Source organism: Pseudopipra pipra, chromosome W (assembly GCF_036250125.1).
Source record: "Pseudopipra pipra isolate bDixPip1 chromosome W, bDixPip1.hap1, whole genome shotgun sequence".
NCBI lineage: Eukaryota > Metazoa > Chordata > Aves > Passeriformes > Pipridae > Pseudopipra > Pseudopipra pipra.
Window position 1 is genome coordinate 8,303,627 of NC_087580.1, and position 16,827 is coordinate 8,320,453.

Here is a 16,827-nt window from a genome sequence, read left to right on the forward strand (position 1 = left end):
TTCCTTCAGAGCCTTCCCTTCCTCAGACCTGTCTTCCTTTCTCTTTAGAGTTCCAGCAGTAACCCCACAGCAGCACCACTCTGGCATTATTGGTGTCTTTTCAAGTTGAGGTTGTTTTAGCAGGCAGTCTTTTTGCCAGTCTCTCCTCTCCTCATGCCGTGGGTGACAGAGAAGATGAATCTTGTGCCCTTTCCTGTTTGAATAAGGAGAGGCCTCTGGGAGAAGAGAGTTGGATTCTGTGAATCCAAAATAAGGCGGCTCTTTCTTGGCTTCTGTTTTGGCAGCGGGTCTGAGGGTTGAGCTTTCCTTGAGAAGGCCAGGGTAGGCCAGAGTTCTTCTGGAGGTGACACTGGCTGCTCCTTGCACTTGGTGTGATTTCTTAGAAACAGGCCCTGTGAACAAGCTCAGATCAAAGGATGTGCTGGTTTTGGATGCTCTTCATGCCCTTGGCTTTTAGAAGTCGAGTAGTAGCCAAGGCTGTGGAGGGGAACTTTGCAAAAGCCTTCCTGCCAAAGATGACTCTGTGTGTGCTTGTGAATGTTTCAGAGCTACTGAGAGACTTGCAGTGGCCAACACCAAGCTCTTTTTGGAGCGCCACAGAAGCAGATCTGCAGTCCCAAGCAGCGCTGTCAGCGGAGTTCTGGCTGCAAGTCCACTTCTGGATTCACCTGGCCTGGGACATCTTGGCATCAGTTTGGGACTGAGCAGAAGTCTGGCTCTCAGAACACCACCCAGACACCTGTGGTAAAGCCCAAGACTTCTGCTCATCAGGTTGGTACAGATTTTCCAGAGTGGTCAAAGGCCAAAAAGATTGAAATGGAAGCAATGAGCTGTGGAACTCCATTCTTTTCCAAGAGAAACTGTGGGAAAGAGCTCTGTGGCACAGGAACCTCCCACCTAAGTTCTACCCTAAATTTACACGTAGTAATCTTCTGTAGTCTGTGGGGTTTGGCAGGAAGCCAACTGCAACCGTCTACAGATGGTTTTGGTGTCAGAAGTGGGATTGTTTTGGTTCCTTTGGTTTTGTTGTGGGAACATTGTCTGGGAAAGCTGCCAAGAGCAGGTTTGTTTGCAAACATCCCCCATTGTTTTGGGACACTCCTGGGAGAGCTGCCAAGGAGGATTTTGTTTATCTAAACATAGCTTTGTTTAGGAACAAGGAGAAAGAAAAATAATAACAATGGCCTTTTGACTAATTTTATTCCTGATTCTTGCTGGTTTTGTGCCTGTCCCAGGACATCGTGTAAGGGACCGTTCAGATGGATGGAACAAATTGCTTCCTTTCCTTAATTTCGACATCCATGGCCTAGTAGCCAGTTTCCTTAATGGTGGCCTTCAAGGTTTGGTAGCAAAGACTCCAAGATCAGCTCTAACCCATCCCTGCATTGTTCAGCGACAATGATCCTAGTGGTGAAGGCAGCGAAAATGCTACTTAAAATTGGAGAGGTGGTGCTGCATTGGTCCCCTTGTTGTACGAAAGGAATCGCTGGAGCTTTGGGGACAAGAAGTGCCAACGGCCACGACAACAGAACACAGGCAACAGTATCAGAGGAACCGAGATGCTGTGACCCCCATCCATCCATCCAGTACATCCATGACATCATTGTGTGGGGGGACACAGCAGAAGAAGTTTTTGAGAAAGGACAGAAGATCATCCAGATTCTCCTCGAGGCCGGTTTTGCCATCAAGAAGAGTAAGGTCAAGGGCCCTGCCCAAGAGATCCAGTTCCTAGGGCTGAAATGGCAAATGGACGACACCAGATACCAACAGACGTCATCAACAAGATTGTAGCAATGGCTCCACCCACAAACAAGAAAGAAACCCAAGCTTTTCTGGGAGCCATTGGCTTCTGGAGGATGCACATCCCAGAGTACAGCCAGATGGTGAGCCCTCTTTACTTTGTGACCTGTGAAAAGAACAATTTCCAGTGGGGTCCTGAACAACAACAAGCTTTCAGGCAGATCAAGCAAGAGATTGCACATGCCGTGGCTGTTGGAGCAGTCAGGACAGGACCAGAGGTAAAGAATGTGCTCTACTCTGCAGCTGGAGATAAAGGTCCCTCCTGGAGCCTCTGGCCAAAGGTGCCTGGTGAGACGTGAGGGCGACCACTGGGTTTCTGGAGCCGAAGCCACAGAGGTTCTGAGGCCAATTCCACCCCTGAGGAGAAGGAAATCTTAGCAGCCTATGAAGGCACACGAGCAGCTTCAGAGGTAATTGGTACCAAAGCACAGCTCTTCTTGGCACCCCAGATGGGACCCCAGCATGCAAAGTGTAACTAGATAAGGGAAAAAGGGGTAGGGTTTATCCATTTTAGGGAAAGGGTGGCCAAAAAAGGAAATACTGCAATGCAGCAAACTTTGGCCAATCAGGGAGCGGGGTCTAAGGATACAGACATCAAGGGGAGTTTTCATCAAACAATTTCAGGGGACAAACAAGGGAAAAACTACAAGAAATGTTAAGACACAACCGTAAAACTCGAAAGGCATTGGGTCTGAACTTCTTGACAACTTCATCCAGGGCTTTCATCCTCTGGAGGGTCACACATTTCTTGTTGTCTTCTCCAGCTTTCAGATTCAGCAATGTCCTCACTCCTGACAGACCAGGGTCCCCTTTCCAGAGTAATGGAGGAGCACCATGATTTTTTAATCCAAAATTCCCGGATTTGAATGAAATGCTCTGGAAAGGCTCTGGAAATCATTGGGTGTTCACAGTGAGTCTCTGATTTCCCATCCCCTGCTTCAGATGTGAAAACATGTTCCTTGCAGTCGGAATGTAAACTCATCGACTCCATTAAACTTGAGCACTATATCCCATCATCCAGATCATCAATGAAGATGTTCACCAGGAATTGCTGATCACTGGCCTCCAGCTGGATGTTGCACTCCTGATCACCACCCCGGCCAGCAGATTTCAACCAGCCTGCTGTCTGCTCATCCAGCCCATACTTCATGGGCTTCTCTGTGAGGGAGCCCTGTCTGTGTCCACTAGTACACACATTCATTTGGATTTTAAACAATCAAACAGAAGTGAGTGTTTTAACAGCAGAATTATTTTTCAAAGGGAAATAGAAGGGTGAGAGGTTTTAATTTTAATGATCATGTTTTACATGATACTAATTGACATCTAGTAGAAATGAGAGAGCACCTTAAGAGACAAATCTACATTCTCTATTTATGCCTCTGAATTACAGGTATGGCTTTGATGGAACGAGTGCCTTCAAGCTCCACTGGCAGGCACTGTTTGAAAACTATTTGGGTGATTTTGGATAAAAAATGAAAGATGCAACAGCAGGAAGCCATTCAGCAATCCCTGACAAGGGAGGTCCACTGTCAATTGCTGGGAGGGCCCCCACCTGTTTCTTTTAATGGTGCTCCCAAATCCCACCCCTTGGGCCTCCCATCCCATCCTTTTTGGTCCCCTCAGGCATCTCCTCCCCAGGATCTGCTCTGTGTCCTACCCAGGGTCCCCAAACATCCTCCCACTGATCATTCCCAAAGCTTTTCTTTCCAGACCTTTGCGTTTCACCCATGCCACTGCCCTGATACCTCCCAAGTCCATTCCTTGACTCCCTCTCCACTCCCAACCATCTCCCAGTCCCCTCATTTTTGTCCTCCTCCATCCTCCTCCTCCTGTCCCCACCAAGCCTCTCCCTTGCAGTCCCCATGTCCCTACACTTGAATTCCTTTCCCCTCCCCTGTATCCCACACAGGGCCCCTTCAACACCCCAATCCCAGTCCCGTGGGCTCCCCAGTTCCCCCCAGTTCAGCATCTTTGGGTCCCCTCCTACTCCCCCCACCCTCCCTGCAGGCCCTGAATTCCCCTGGCTCTCCTTGTCTCCATCCCCACCCTGGGCCCTGCAGGCACAGGGGTTGGAGGTGAAACTGGGTGCAGTGGGAGCAGGGGGAGCAGAAGGGATTTTCCCCCTCAGACGGGGGCAGCCCTGGGCTGGGGGGGCTGGGGACACCCGTGTCCCTCCCCCAGCCCCACAGGGGCCAATCCTGCTTAACCCTTTGCTCTCCTTGCCCAGGCACTCTTGGCAGGAACCCAAAATGATCTGCGGGAGGTGAGTGGGCCGGGGGGACTGGAGGGCATCCAGTCTGGGAACTGGGGGACACTTTGGTCCCCCCATCCATCGCTGGCACCAGGGACATCCCAGTGACCAGCCAGGGCTCCTGGTCTCTCTCCAGCTGCATTTAGTGGACGTTGGGATCCTGAAGATGGCTCAGGTGGGTACCAGGAGTTTTGCCTGAGTCGGGTCCTCCCCTCACATGGCCATGACACTCCCAATCCATCCCAGTCTGCCCCAGTATACCCCAGTGCACCTTCCCAATGATCCCATTTCTTCCCCCAGGCTCCCAATACATCCCACTGCACCCAGTGTGTCTCTGAGCCTGTCTTTGTCCCCAGCCCCCTGTGGTTGAGGAGGTGGTGGGTCTTGTTGGTGAGAAAGGCGTGGCTGCATCCCTGGATGTCTGAGGTGAGCAGTGCCTGCAGGGAGAGGGGTCAGGACAAGGCCCCTCTCATGTTGCAGTGGACTTTGGGGGTGACATTTTGGGCTCTGTGTTTCAGGACTGGTGGTGACACCCGTGCCCTGTCCCCCTCCAGTGGCATGAGGAGATGATCATCCCTGGAAGAACCCCCTGATTTCCCTCAGAGCCCAGGGGCATTTTCCCTGAATGATCAATAAATCTCTTCAGCCAAGCCACTCTGCCTGATCTTGTGTGTGTGTTCCCAACTCCATGTGTGTGTTCCCATCTCCATGTGTGAGTTCCCATCTCCATGTGTGTGTTCCCACCTCCATGTGTGTGTTCCCACCTCCATGTGTGTGTTCCCATCTCCATGTGTGTGTTCCCATCTCCATGGGTGTGTTCCCATCTCCATGTGTGTGTTCCCATCTCCATGTGTGTGTTTCCATCTCCATGGGTGTGTTCCCATCTCCATGTCTGTGTTCCCATCTCCATGTCTGTGTTCCCATCTCCATGGGTGTGTTCCCATCTCCGTGCCTGCATTCCCGTGTCCCTGTCCCCTCCTTCTCCAGCCCCTGCACACCCAGTGCCTCTCTGGCCGCTCCCCTGCCATGAGCAGAGAGGCTCAGGGGGCTCCTGGGGGTCTCTGCACACAAGATCCCCTTCACCCCCTCCATGTGCATCCTGAGCAGTGCAGGTTGGGGCATCATGGAATGTCCCTGCTGGGGGCTGGGACAGGCAGGGGGCACACGGGGCAGCCCCTGGAGCACCTGGACCTCCCCTGTGCTCTGGGAGGGATGGGAAAGGGGATCAAAGGAGCCAGCGGGTGTCAAATGCCCCCAGATCTCAAGGGCCAGGCTCGGGGCTGAAGGGATGGGGAGCAGCCCTGCATCCAAGGCCATGGGGATAGTGGGGGATGAAAAGCAGGATGGGAGCCAGCAATGGGAGCTCACAGCCCACAACCCCCCATGTCCTGGGCTCATCCCACAGCGTGGGCAGCAGGGGAGGGGGGTTCTGCCCCTCTGCTCCACTCAGCTGAGACCCCTCCTGCAGTGCTGCCTCCAGCTCTGAGCTACCTCAGGGTGTGGTTTTCTGTTGAGGAGGAAAAGGCAGGACTGAGTCAGGTCAGACTCTATTGGCAAAATGTGTCTCTCTTTTTAGGAAGACATCTCTGCATCCCCCTCCCCTGAACTCTGGGTTTTGCTGGCTGATGGGGGCTTTGAGAGCAGGGATTCTGTGAGAGGCTCCCAAGGAATCCTCCTTGCTGTGAGAGGCAACTCGGAACACGGGGTGATCCGAGATTAAATGTGCCTGTGACACATCAAAGCGTTTCCAGCCCTGCTGTTCACAGTTTGCCCAACTGCAGAGCAGAGCTGAGGGGATTTGCTGTAGTTTTGTTACAGTTTCACTTGGCACATTTAGAAGTAAATTTGGATGGCTGAAATCCCTGACATTTCTAATGTTCTCCAAGTGAAATCTCGTGGGTCCTGGGAGGCAAAGGGATGGTCTCTCAGCGCAGAGAGAAGAACTACGCTGGCCATCACTCCTGTTCTCAGCCGCCCCTCGCTGGCAGCTTGGAGCTGAGGGAGGATCACACTAAGGAGCTCCCTTAAAAAGAGACAGGGCCTTTCTGGGAGCAGAGGAATCTGGGCTCAAAGGGCAGATTGACAGACTCCTTGTCTTTTCTCAGGGTGCCTGATTAGGATCTCCTCTTTCTTCTCCCAGACTGCTGCACAGAGGGATCATTGCAGCTGCCCAGAGCATTTCTATGGCTCTTACCATCGAGGTGTCCTCTCCATGGGGATCCCAGGCAGCACAGAGATACTATGGCAGAGCTGTGCCCTTCTGGAGGACACCCTGCAGGACACCCGGGGAAGCAGCTGAATGTCCTGAAGTTGCCTGGAGGGCACTTGGGCATTTTGCTCCCACAGACATCCCCACAGCAGCACCCAAAGGGTTTGTGTCTGGACAGGAACCTGCCACCCCAAAGCCCCTGCACTGCCTGAGAAAAGCCAATGGTGAGAAGAAGAACAGCCCAGACAACAGGGGATGGCAGGGACACGCCACAATGCGGCTGCCAAGGGAGGAGGGACACACAGAGAGAGATGGAAATGGGGGCCTTGTCCTTGCCTGGGCTCTGGCTGCTGCAGGGCAATGCACAGCCCAGGGGCCATGGCCTGAGGGCACAGGCTCTGCTTAGGCTGGGAAAGGAGCCCAGGGAGGAGCTGCTCAGGGAAGGGGTCTGTGCCACAGGGACAGCAGGGAGGGCCCACATCCCCCTGCCCAGCACTTGTGGCAGCAGCTCCCTGTCCCTGCCTGCCTGTCTCTGGGTGAGGAGCTGTTCCTGCCAGAAGCCCCTCCCTGTGCCCAGCTCAGCTCCCTGCCAGTGCTGCCAGAGCCATCCCCAGCCCAGTGCCCAGGGGCAGCTCTGCCTGGGCAGGGGCTGCAGAGCAGATCCCAGACCCCTGCGGTGGCTGGGAAGGGGGAGGTGTTCTGGGGGGATGTGCTTCCTGAGAAGGGCCCCTGGAAATGGAGGAGGTGAAGCTGTGAGGAGCCCTGACCCTGCAGCTGAAGGGCCCTGCCCTGCCCAGCCCTGCCCGGCCCTGCCCGGCCCTGAGGGGTCACTCCTTCCACCCACCCCTTCTCCCCCAGCCCCGTGGCAGCTCCTTGGTCGGGCTGAGAGCTGCCCCTGGCAGGCAGCAGAGTCCCTGCCCCAGCACACAGAGCCCTGGGGGCAGGACCCTGCTCTGCACCACAGCCCTGGGCACCCCTGGCTGCACCCCCACCTTCCCACCCCACAGCCAGCCCTGGTACAGGGAACCTTCTTGCCCTGGGCCTCTGAGGGGGCAGCAGCAAGTCCTGCTCTTCAGCAGCTTCTCCTGCTGCACCCCAGGAAATCCAGCAGAGCCATCCTGGCAGCTCCTGGCACTGGGGGCATTTGGCAGCTGGCAGAGGCACTTGCAGGAACTCCCCTGCACTGCTCTGCAGCCACAGCCTGACTGTGGCAAAGGGCTGGCAAGGTTCCTCCCCCGAGCAGCTCTGCCCTGTCCTCCCACCCCAGGATCCCTTGAACCTCCTGCTCCCTTCTCCTCTCTGCCCTTGCTGCCTGCAGCTCCTGTCCTGCTCTGCCATGTGGCCACTTCCCCTGCACTGCAGCAACTGGGAGAGTCCTGCTGAAAGATCCTGGAAGCTGTGGGATGTGACAGCTTTAGGAGATCCCTCCAGGAAGGGAAGTTGAACTTTCCTGCAGCCAGAGAAATATTCATTCAAATCCCGTGAAGGTTTCTCCCACAGTGAGAGCTCAGTCACCTCCCAGCCCAGGCTGCCTCTCATCTCTCTGCCTTCTCTCCTGTGCCCTGGGTGCTGCAGGCAGTGCCCTCAGCCCTGCTGGGCTGTGCAGAGGAGCTGCTCCTGGGCAGAGCTTGCCAGGAGCTCCCTGTGTGCCAGGAGCCCGGCCCAGCTCAGCAGCACAGCAACAGCCCCAGGCAGCACTTCTGCCCTTCAGGGATCCCTCCAGCTGCCCCTGGGGCTCCAGGGGACTCTGCTGGGACACAGCTGAAGGAAATAATGATGTTCCTTCTCTCAGCTGGGCACAGACACTTCTTTCAGCAGGGTCATTTCTCCAAACAGACACTGAGTTAAGTTCAAGATTCCCCTTTTCATGTCCCATCATTAGACAGGAAACCCAGACAGTGCCCAGGAGGGATCTCCTTCACCTGCACTGAGGGAAGGGACTCAGCTGAGTCAACAGAGGTGTCTCCTTGTGGCTCTGCAGACCTGGGGCCAGAAGGACACTCAGCTCCCTCCACAGCTCCCATGGGGTGGGATTCCTCCTGCCCCAGTTCAGGGGGCCCAAAACAGGCACCTGCAGGTGACTCCTGTTGGGGCAGATGACACTGCAGAGATAAGAAATTATCTTAGCCAGAAACCATGGAATTGAAAGACAGACAAGGAAAGCTTCTTTACATATACCACCTAATATTTTTATACTATCTTTTAATTAAGCAGACTTGCTGTCTCCACGAAAATCCTTTTACCACCTTGTTTACCCCATCTCCTGTTGTAATTGTGATAAAGAAATATCTGTTTATCTGTTTGAAGAAAAATATCTCCCTGCGCTTCCTGGACCCTCAACCTCAAATGTGAATACAATGTATGTCCCCCCTTCCCTGAACCTTATATATAGCTAGAGTTGTGTCAAACAAAGGATTCAGCTTTGTACCCACAAAGTGGATCGTGCAATTATTTAAACCGTCTTAGACTCCTTGTCCCATCTCCCGTGGGAATGAATGAAGACCAAAGCCAGGAGTGACCTGCTGGGACACAAAGCCCTGGTCACTTCTGAGGGGCCAGAGGTGACTGAGATTCCTGCTGGGAACTGCAGGCTCCAATGGAGCAGTTCCTAGGCACAGGGCAGCAGCTGTGGGATCTTCTTGGAGGCTGCTGGGACATTGCTTTGGCCAACTTCAGTGGCAGAAGGTGCCCACATGTAGGACAGGGGAACCTGTCACTGTTCCTCCTGTCCAGGGCAGCCCACAGAGGTGCTCAGCTGACCAAATGCAGGGAGGGAGGTCTCTCTCCTGTTCTTTATCAGGGTATTTTCTACACATCCTTAGAGTACAATGGCAGTTGTCTCCTGGACATCCCTTAATTGCTGAACATAATTCAGGGCATCTGAACCTGAATTTCATACCCAAAGAGGGGCCTGTAGTGCCAGGGGAGGTGCCAGGGCTCTGCAGCACAACTGCAGCACCTGCCTTGGACAGCACAGGGCCTGTGCAGGGACCCCGTCCCCATTCCCAGCAGTTGTGGGACAGGCACCACCCAGGGCTCCTCAGACACATTGGGGGCCTTTGGGGCAGGGAGTGAATCCCAGCCCTGCAGGGACATAACGTCTGGCCCTTCTCTATCCAGCTGGTGCTGGGCAATTCCTGAATACAAAGCACATCCCAGCAGGGTCTCCACTCCTGTGCATTCCCTTTTTGTGTGGTTTAACCCCAGTGAGCAGCCAAGTGCCACAGAACTGCTCACTCAGTCCCCCGACCTCCCCCTGCACTGACAGGGGGAGGAGAATCAAGAAAAGGCAAAACCCGTGGGTTGAGATAAGAAAAATGTAATAACTGAAACAAAGTAAAGTATGAAAATAACAGTAAGTGTAGTAACTGTGATAATAACTGTATTGAAAAGGGAGACAGAAGAAAGAGAGAGAGGAATAAAAGGAATAAAACCCCAGAGGAACAAGTGATGCTCAACATGATTGCTCACACACACTGCCTAATGCCCCACACCCCAAGCAGTGATCTGCCCCTCCTGCACAACCCCTCCTCATGTATCCACTGGGAATGATGTTCTGTGGTGTGGAATATCCCTTTGGAATGTCCAGGTCGGCTGTCCTGGCCCTGCTCCCTCCCAGCTTCTTGTGCACCCGGCAGAGCACGGGAAGCTGGAAAGTCCTTGATGAGGGTAAGCACAACCAAACCATCAGTGTGTGATCAACATTGTTCTTTCATGGAATCCAAACCACAGCCCTGCACCAGGTATTAGGAAGAAAATTAACTCTCTGCTTAGGAAGAAAATTAACTCTATCTCAGAATTAATCTGCAGTTAATCTATAGGAAGATTATCTCCTAGGAAGAACAGCCAAGACAAGGCTGGTGTCCACCTCTTATTCCACACCATTTACACCATATCAGATCCCACACTTTTTAATACATTCCACCATCACCTTTCCTATCATTTGATAGAAACCCACAGATCTCATTGCTTAGTCTATGAAAGTCTGTTGAGTTCATTTAGTCCAGGATTTTAGGCTCCATCTGCCAAAATACTCTTTCAGGGCAGGAAAAATGCTGTCTGCTGTGGGATTGTTGCCTGTTGCAGCCAGTTCTTGTTCCATCACCGCTGTGCTTGTCTGGTCTCCTCCAAGCTCATTGTTCATTTCTCTCAGTGATTTTCACTGTAATACCCCCGACACGGCAAAGAGTGGCCACAGCAGTGAGAATGCAGTGTTAGAGAGTTACCACCGTAATACACCTGAATTCCTTGGCTGTTCTCACCCAAAATCCAGTCCCTTCAAGGCACACACTGGATTTCCCATCTTTCCCTCCTTCCCCTCCAAGCGCATCCGTGTCCTTGAGACACGTGAATCCCACGGGTGCACTTCCCTTTGCCTGAAGCAGGAAAAACCCAGACTGTCTTCTCGGCATGTTTTTAATGTGCACTGCAGGAACTTTATCCCTTTCCATGGCACGTAAAAACTTGGATTGGACAGGGCCAGCCCGATTGGCACATCCCCCAGTGCTGAGTGACCAGGTGGCCTTTGCTAAATGTGCATCCCAATGTTGGCAGGTCCCAGCACCCACTGCATCATTCCATCTTTCCTGGTGCATGGCAGGTGTGGTGGTTTTAGCACCATCAGGAAATTAAAATTCACATAAGTCACTCCCTTTCCCACGGCCCTTCTGGTGAGGGAGGGACAAAAAATGAGAGACTCTGGGTGGAGATAACAATTCACTAAAAGCACAGAGCAATGGAATAAGACACGCACAGTCACAACAGCAATATCACCAGCAAAAGTATCCAGAAATAGAAGGTGTTTCACTCCCAAAAGGGGTCACCACCGGGCACACAGAGAAGATGCAGGGTGCTCCCTGAGCGACGTGTCCGTGCGGTGCCCCCGGACAAAGGCAATGCGGTGGGGGAGCTCCCAAGGGTAACGTGTCCAACCCCTCAGCCCAACAACAAGGAGAACCAAGGACAAGCCAAGCCCCGGGAGCTGGGTCGTCCCGGCCGTGTGGCGCAGCCGCTCCCTGGGCTCAGTCCCGAGCTGGCTCCTCTCTTCTCCTCCCAACCCGAGGGCTGAGGGGGCTGAGGCTGCCCCCCAACCGCCCCGTCCTGCTCAGAGCTTTGGTTCAGCACCACGGCCCGTCGTGGTTTCCCCTTTCAGCACCAAAGGTCCATCGTCCCAATCCAGGGAAAACATGAGGGGGAGCAGCGGGGCAGAGGACGGGGAGCGCAGGAGTGATGCTGACAGTCCCTGCCCTGCAGAGAGCAGGGCAGGATGGAGCAGTTGCGGTGCAGAGCCCCGGCTTTTCCTGCTGGAAGCACAGCCCTAGGGATGGCACGGATGGTACAGGATAAATAACTTGGTGACACCCACAAAGCGCTAAACTGCCCCCTCTGCTCCCTAACCAGGACACTGTGGTGACTGACCCTGGCAATGGGAATGTGTGATGGTTGCCATGGTAACCGACCCTAGCAATGGGAATGTCTGATGGTTGCCATGGTAACCGACCCTAGCAATGGGACTGTCTGATGGTTGCCATGGTAACCGGCCATAGCAATGGGACTGTCTGATGGTTGCCATGGTAACCGGCCATAGCAATGGGAATGTCTGATGGTTGCCATGGTAAATGACCGAGGCAATGGGAATGTCTGATGGTTATCATGGTAAAAAAGTGAAGCAGTGGGAAGCATGATGGTTGCCATGGTAACCGACCATAGCAATGGAATGTATGATGGTTGCCAAGGATACTGACCTAGCAATGGGAGTGTATGATGGTTGCCATGGTAACCGGCTGTAGCAACAGCAATGTGTGATGGTTGCCATTGTAACCGGCCATAGCAATGAAAATCTCTGCTGTTTGCCATGGCAACTGACTGTAGGAGTGGCACTGTATGAGGGTTGCCATGGTAACCAACCATAGCACCGGAATGTATGATGGTTGCCATGGTAACTGTTTGTAGCAATGGAAATGTGTGATGGTTGCCATGGTAACCAACCACAGCAATGGGAATGTATGATGGTTGCCATTGTAACTGACCGTGGCAGTGAGAATGTGTGCTGGTTCCCATGGTAACTTACCATAGCAATGAGAATGTCTGATGGTTGCCATGGTAACTGACCATTGCAATGGGAGTGTATGATTGTTGCCATGGTAACCAACCCTAGCAATCTCTCCTAGTTGCAAGAACCGGGACCAGTTTATCACTGTGTGGCTACAACCAAAACTGTGTATTCTACACCCTCTGTGGCATTTCTGATGGACTCTTAACAATGGATCCGTTGCAGCAGCTGCCCAGGGCCCACCTGACACCTCAGCCTACCAGCTGGCTGGGAAAGAACTGTGCAAGGAGTGTTCCTTTGTCTTCACACCCAGGACTCAGCTGGGATAACTCCCCTCGGGGAGGCATTAGCACCTTCACCCCCAGCCTGAGGGGTCATCTCTGCCAATGGGCCGCCTTGGACTGGCAGAACAGGCAGCTGCAACACCCAGACCATCACACACTCCAAAAATACCCCAGGACTCACAGAGTTAAATCATCCATTGGGAAACTCCCCACCCTGGGGGAGGTGCTGCACATCCCCACCTGAACCTGAGCACATTTACTCTTGGGCTTTGGGGACTTCTGCTACCACTCGTGGGATGGAGAGGAGGACCAGAACTCCAACAGGACTGGGATTGGCACTCTCCACAGGACTGCCATCAGTACCTCAACACAACTGCCACCATCATCTGCACCAACAGCTTTCCCTTGTCCTTTGCACCCTGGGGGCCACGTGGTGCTCAGCACTGTTCTGTTCTTGTCCCAGGCTGCTGGCTTATACAGCTATTTCTGGGGGTTAAAACCAGTTTTCTCTGTATCATTGTATTTATTGTAATCTTCTCAGTAAATTGTAAGTCTGACTTGTAGTCCCTCGGGTGGGTTCATTTCTCCCTCTGGTTTACTTTTAACCCAGCACACGATGGGAATGTATGATGGTTGCCATGGTAACTGACCATGGCAAGGGGGCTCAGTGCCGTTGCCCACGGCTTCCACTTCTGCAAATTGGCTTCATTCCTCTTCTCCTTCAGCAGCCTCAGCCACTCGTCGTGGGGGCCCCACACAGCAGCTTCCCAGCTCCGTGAGGTTCTGCAGCAGCCCAGGGTTCCTTTGGCCCCACAAGGTCCTGCAGTGTCCCGATGGTCCCTCGATTCCGTGAGGCCCCACAGTGTCCCAGGGTCTCCCTGCTTCCATGAGTTTCCCCGGTGTCCCAGGTTTCCTTTGATTCCACGAGACCCAGATGTGAAGCAGTGGCCCCTTCATTCCACGAGGTTTTGCAGTGTCCCGATGGCTCCTTTCTGCCCTCAGGTTCTGCACAGTCTCAGGTTCCTCTGTTTTCAGGAGTTTCTGCAGTGTCCCGATGTCCTAGTTAGGACAGCTGAGACCAGTTCATCACTGGATGGGTGTAACCCAAAACTGTGTATTCTATAGCCTTCCATGCCATTTCCCAGAAACTGTTATCAATAGAGCATTTACACCATCTGCACACAGAGCCTGACTCCTCAGGCTATAAACTAGGCATTAAGAGGCCTGCAAGATAGGAATATGTTCCTGTCCTCACACCCTTTTATGGAATACCCGCTCTGAGGGAAGGACTGAGCATTCCTGCCTGAACTGGAGAATATATAAACTTGGAGTTTTGGAACCTTTTTTACCACTCGTTGGATCCAGAGGAAGACTGCAGCTCATCGCTCTCAACCAGCCTGAGACCACCACCCTCAGCTGGACTGCAATCACCACTCTTGACCAGACTGCACCAGCACTCTCACCAACAGGTTTTCCCCTCACCTTTTCCTTTGGACTCAGGGGGCCCAAAGAACACCACTCTGTTCATGCCCCAAGGTGCTGGGTTATATATTTGGGTTTTGTGGGTTAAAACCAATTGTTTGTCTGTATAATTGTACTTATTGTATTATTTTATTAAATTGTTATTCTGATTTATAATCTCTCTTTTGAGTTGAGTTCATTTCCTATTTATTCTTGCTTTGGTTCTCTCCTTCTTTCATATGCTCTAGTTTTATGGAAGAAATTTGCTTGAACCACGCATCACCACAAAATTCCAACGTTTTACCTCAGGGACTATCTGGAGGAATATAAGAGTTGTCACCCTTTTTGCCACATCCCCTATCTGGATTTTTGCCCCTCTTGGGCACTGAACTTTTGTCCCCCTTGGGCATTTTCCTTTTGCTTTCCCCCAGTTCCCACATTTACTCACTGATGAGATTCCTCAGTCTTTCCCTGTGGACTCCTTTCCAGATTATGACATTTCCTTACCCTTTCTTCCCCTCTCGCCTGTCTCTGGACAGTCTCAGGAACCCAATGAACTGTCCCATTCTGGCCACAAATGAAGGGAGTTGATCACCAAACTTCAAAGCAGGGGCTTCCCTATCCCTTGCAGCTGCTGGGTTCTCTTGTTCCTCAGTAAACTATACAGATGCTTCAAAATGGGGGTCAAAGGCTGCTTCAAAATGGGGTCAAAGGCTGTATAAACAGTAACTTTCTATCTACTGCTAAACCAATTAGGACCGTAGCACAAGTTTTGCAAGAACAGTCCTATTATTACTTACACCAGGCAGGAAGTTTCCAGCACAGGATGAATTGTCTTTGTTAGTCTCCTTTATCTTGTGGTTACTTCACATGTCCTTGGAGGGCTCTAAATTCTGGATTCCAAGTGTCCAGATTTTAGTTCCCCCAGGATTTCTTCATTGAAGCTTCTCACGGTCAGTTTGGCAAAACTTAAAGTTTCAGTAATGATCAAACTCTGACAGTAACTGTCTGTGAAAACAAGTTTGGCACCAAGCTGACTGAAGTGTGTCGTGGTTTGGACCTTGCTTTTCCCCAGAGGCTGAGAAAAGTGGTAGACCCCAAGGGGTGGAAACCCCTAGAAGTTTTGAAATTCTGTCCAATGGGCGCTCCTGCAGAAATGTCAACATCTCACAACCAGACCGGAAGAGATGAGTTGTAGTTTTTTGGTTGTTGAGGAGAGGTGGCCATGTTGTGAGCCACGAGGTAGGGGTTCTGTGCCCCTTGGGGCCTCTGGCCCCCTCCCAGCCCCCAGCGGGGGGGCTGCAGGGACCTGGAACAGCATAAAGCTGGGCTAGGTGCCTGTAGTTATGCCGGGAGATGTTTTTTTCTCCATGGGCACAGACAGCAGCCGACACTGGCCAGAGAAGGTGGCAGAGAGCCAGGAGATAAGACCTGAACTGGAGGAGCAGCAGAAGCAACATGCAGCACCACAGAAAGGACTCCTGGAAGGAGAGCCGGGAAAAGGAGAGCCAGCATCTGAGAGCTACAGAGTTCTTGGGGGTAAGACTGTACCACAGATCCCCCAAAACTCCCTTGGAGACCCTCTTGGAGAAGAGGGACATGGACTCCTATTTAGGAGAAGAGTTTTAGACATGCAGCACCGGAGAGAGAGAGGAGCTGAGAAGCTCAGAGCGTCCAGGGAGCTGGACCGGGACGGCTCGATGGAATGCGGGGGGAGTTGACCTTGGCTCCCCCCCTTGCACTGCTGCCATGGTGGCAGCCTGAAGGCAGGGCACAGAGGCCCTGCAAGAAGGAGCTGAGTCTCCTGAAGATACCAGACAGTCACGAAGACCCCCCTGTGTCTTCGTGATATGACGTGGTGATACGACCTTGTCTGGGGTTACGAAGCCCACGGAAGACCCCTCGGTTGAGGCGATGGGGCCAAGGGAGATTGGATATCTCCCTCGTTGAGTGCTGGCAGAAAGCCAGCTATCAGCTGATGCATGTGGAGAAGACAGAAAGAACCCTGCTGCCTCAGAAGATGCTGCTGCTCAGAGACTGGAAGGGATCTGTCCTTCTTTCCCTCCTGGACTTTTATTTGGAGGGGAGAAGAGATCTGATCATTGTAAATACATATGTCATGGTAGAGATAGTTGTGATCGTGTGTATAATGTGATATGGTATTTATTTGTACAGTCATTGTAATATATTTCCCTTTCCCCCACTTTGAGTCTGGTGTGTTTTGTCTGGAAAAGCCCATCTCATATTGGGTTGAGATGTGGGAGGGGGGATGGAACTAGGGGATTGGATTTTGGGACTATCTCAAACCATGACAAGTGGGAAATTTCTTGATTGAGGTGTTTGTTCCCTCTTGAGCCTCCTTTTGCTACAAGGAGATTTCTCTGATGGTTCCCTGTTGGCTTCCATTACCCCAGGAGTCCCTGGCTCATCTCTGTAAGACATCAGCTGTGCTCCAGTGTGGCTGTTCCATCTCAGAGTCACCTCAGAGGGGCCCTCACGGGTACCTTGTCCCTCTAAGTTTTTCATGTTATCCCACAGATTTCCCGGAACAAGCCTGATCTTGTGCCCCTCCCCCATCATGTCCAGTTTAGAGCCCTGGGACACTGTGGAACCTCATGGAACCAAGGGGCCACTGGGACACCACAGGGCCTCATGGAACCCAAGGGACCCTGGGACACTGTGGGGGCTCATGGAACCCAAGGGACCCTGGGACACTGTGGGGGCTCATGGAACCCAAGGGACCCTGGGACACTGTGGGGGCTCATGGAAC

General features: G+C 52.6%; 2 long non-coding RNA genes across 2 annotated transcripts; both read left to right on the top strand.

Annotated features, from left to right (window-relative positions):
- The first annotated feature begins 2,478 nt into the window (after positions 1 to 2,478).
- On the top strand, positions 2,479 to 3,506 carry LOC135405858 (uncharacterized). Its single transcript, XR_010426042.1, has 3 exons — positions 2,479 to 2,710; positions 2,822 to 3,072; positions 3,191 to 3,506. It is a non-coding gene; the product is annotated as an uncharacterized LOC135405858 (long non-coding RNA).
- A 182-nt stretch (positions 3,507 to 3,688) lies between these two features.
- LOC135405853 (uncharacterized) lies at positions 3,689 to 4,692 on the top strand. The gene is made up of 3 exons (XR_010426038.1): positions 3,689 to 4,226; positions 4,352 to 4,477; positions 4,570 to 4,692. It is a non-coding gene; the product is annotated as an uncharacterized LOC135405853 (long non-coding RNA).
- The last annotated feature ends 12,135 nt before the right edge of the window (positions 4,693 to 16,827 follow it).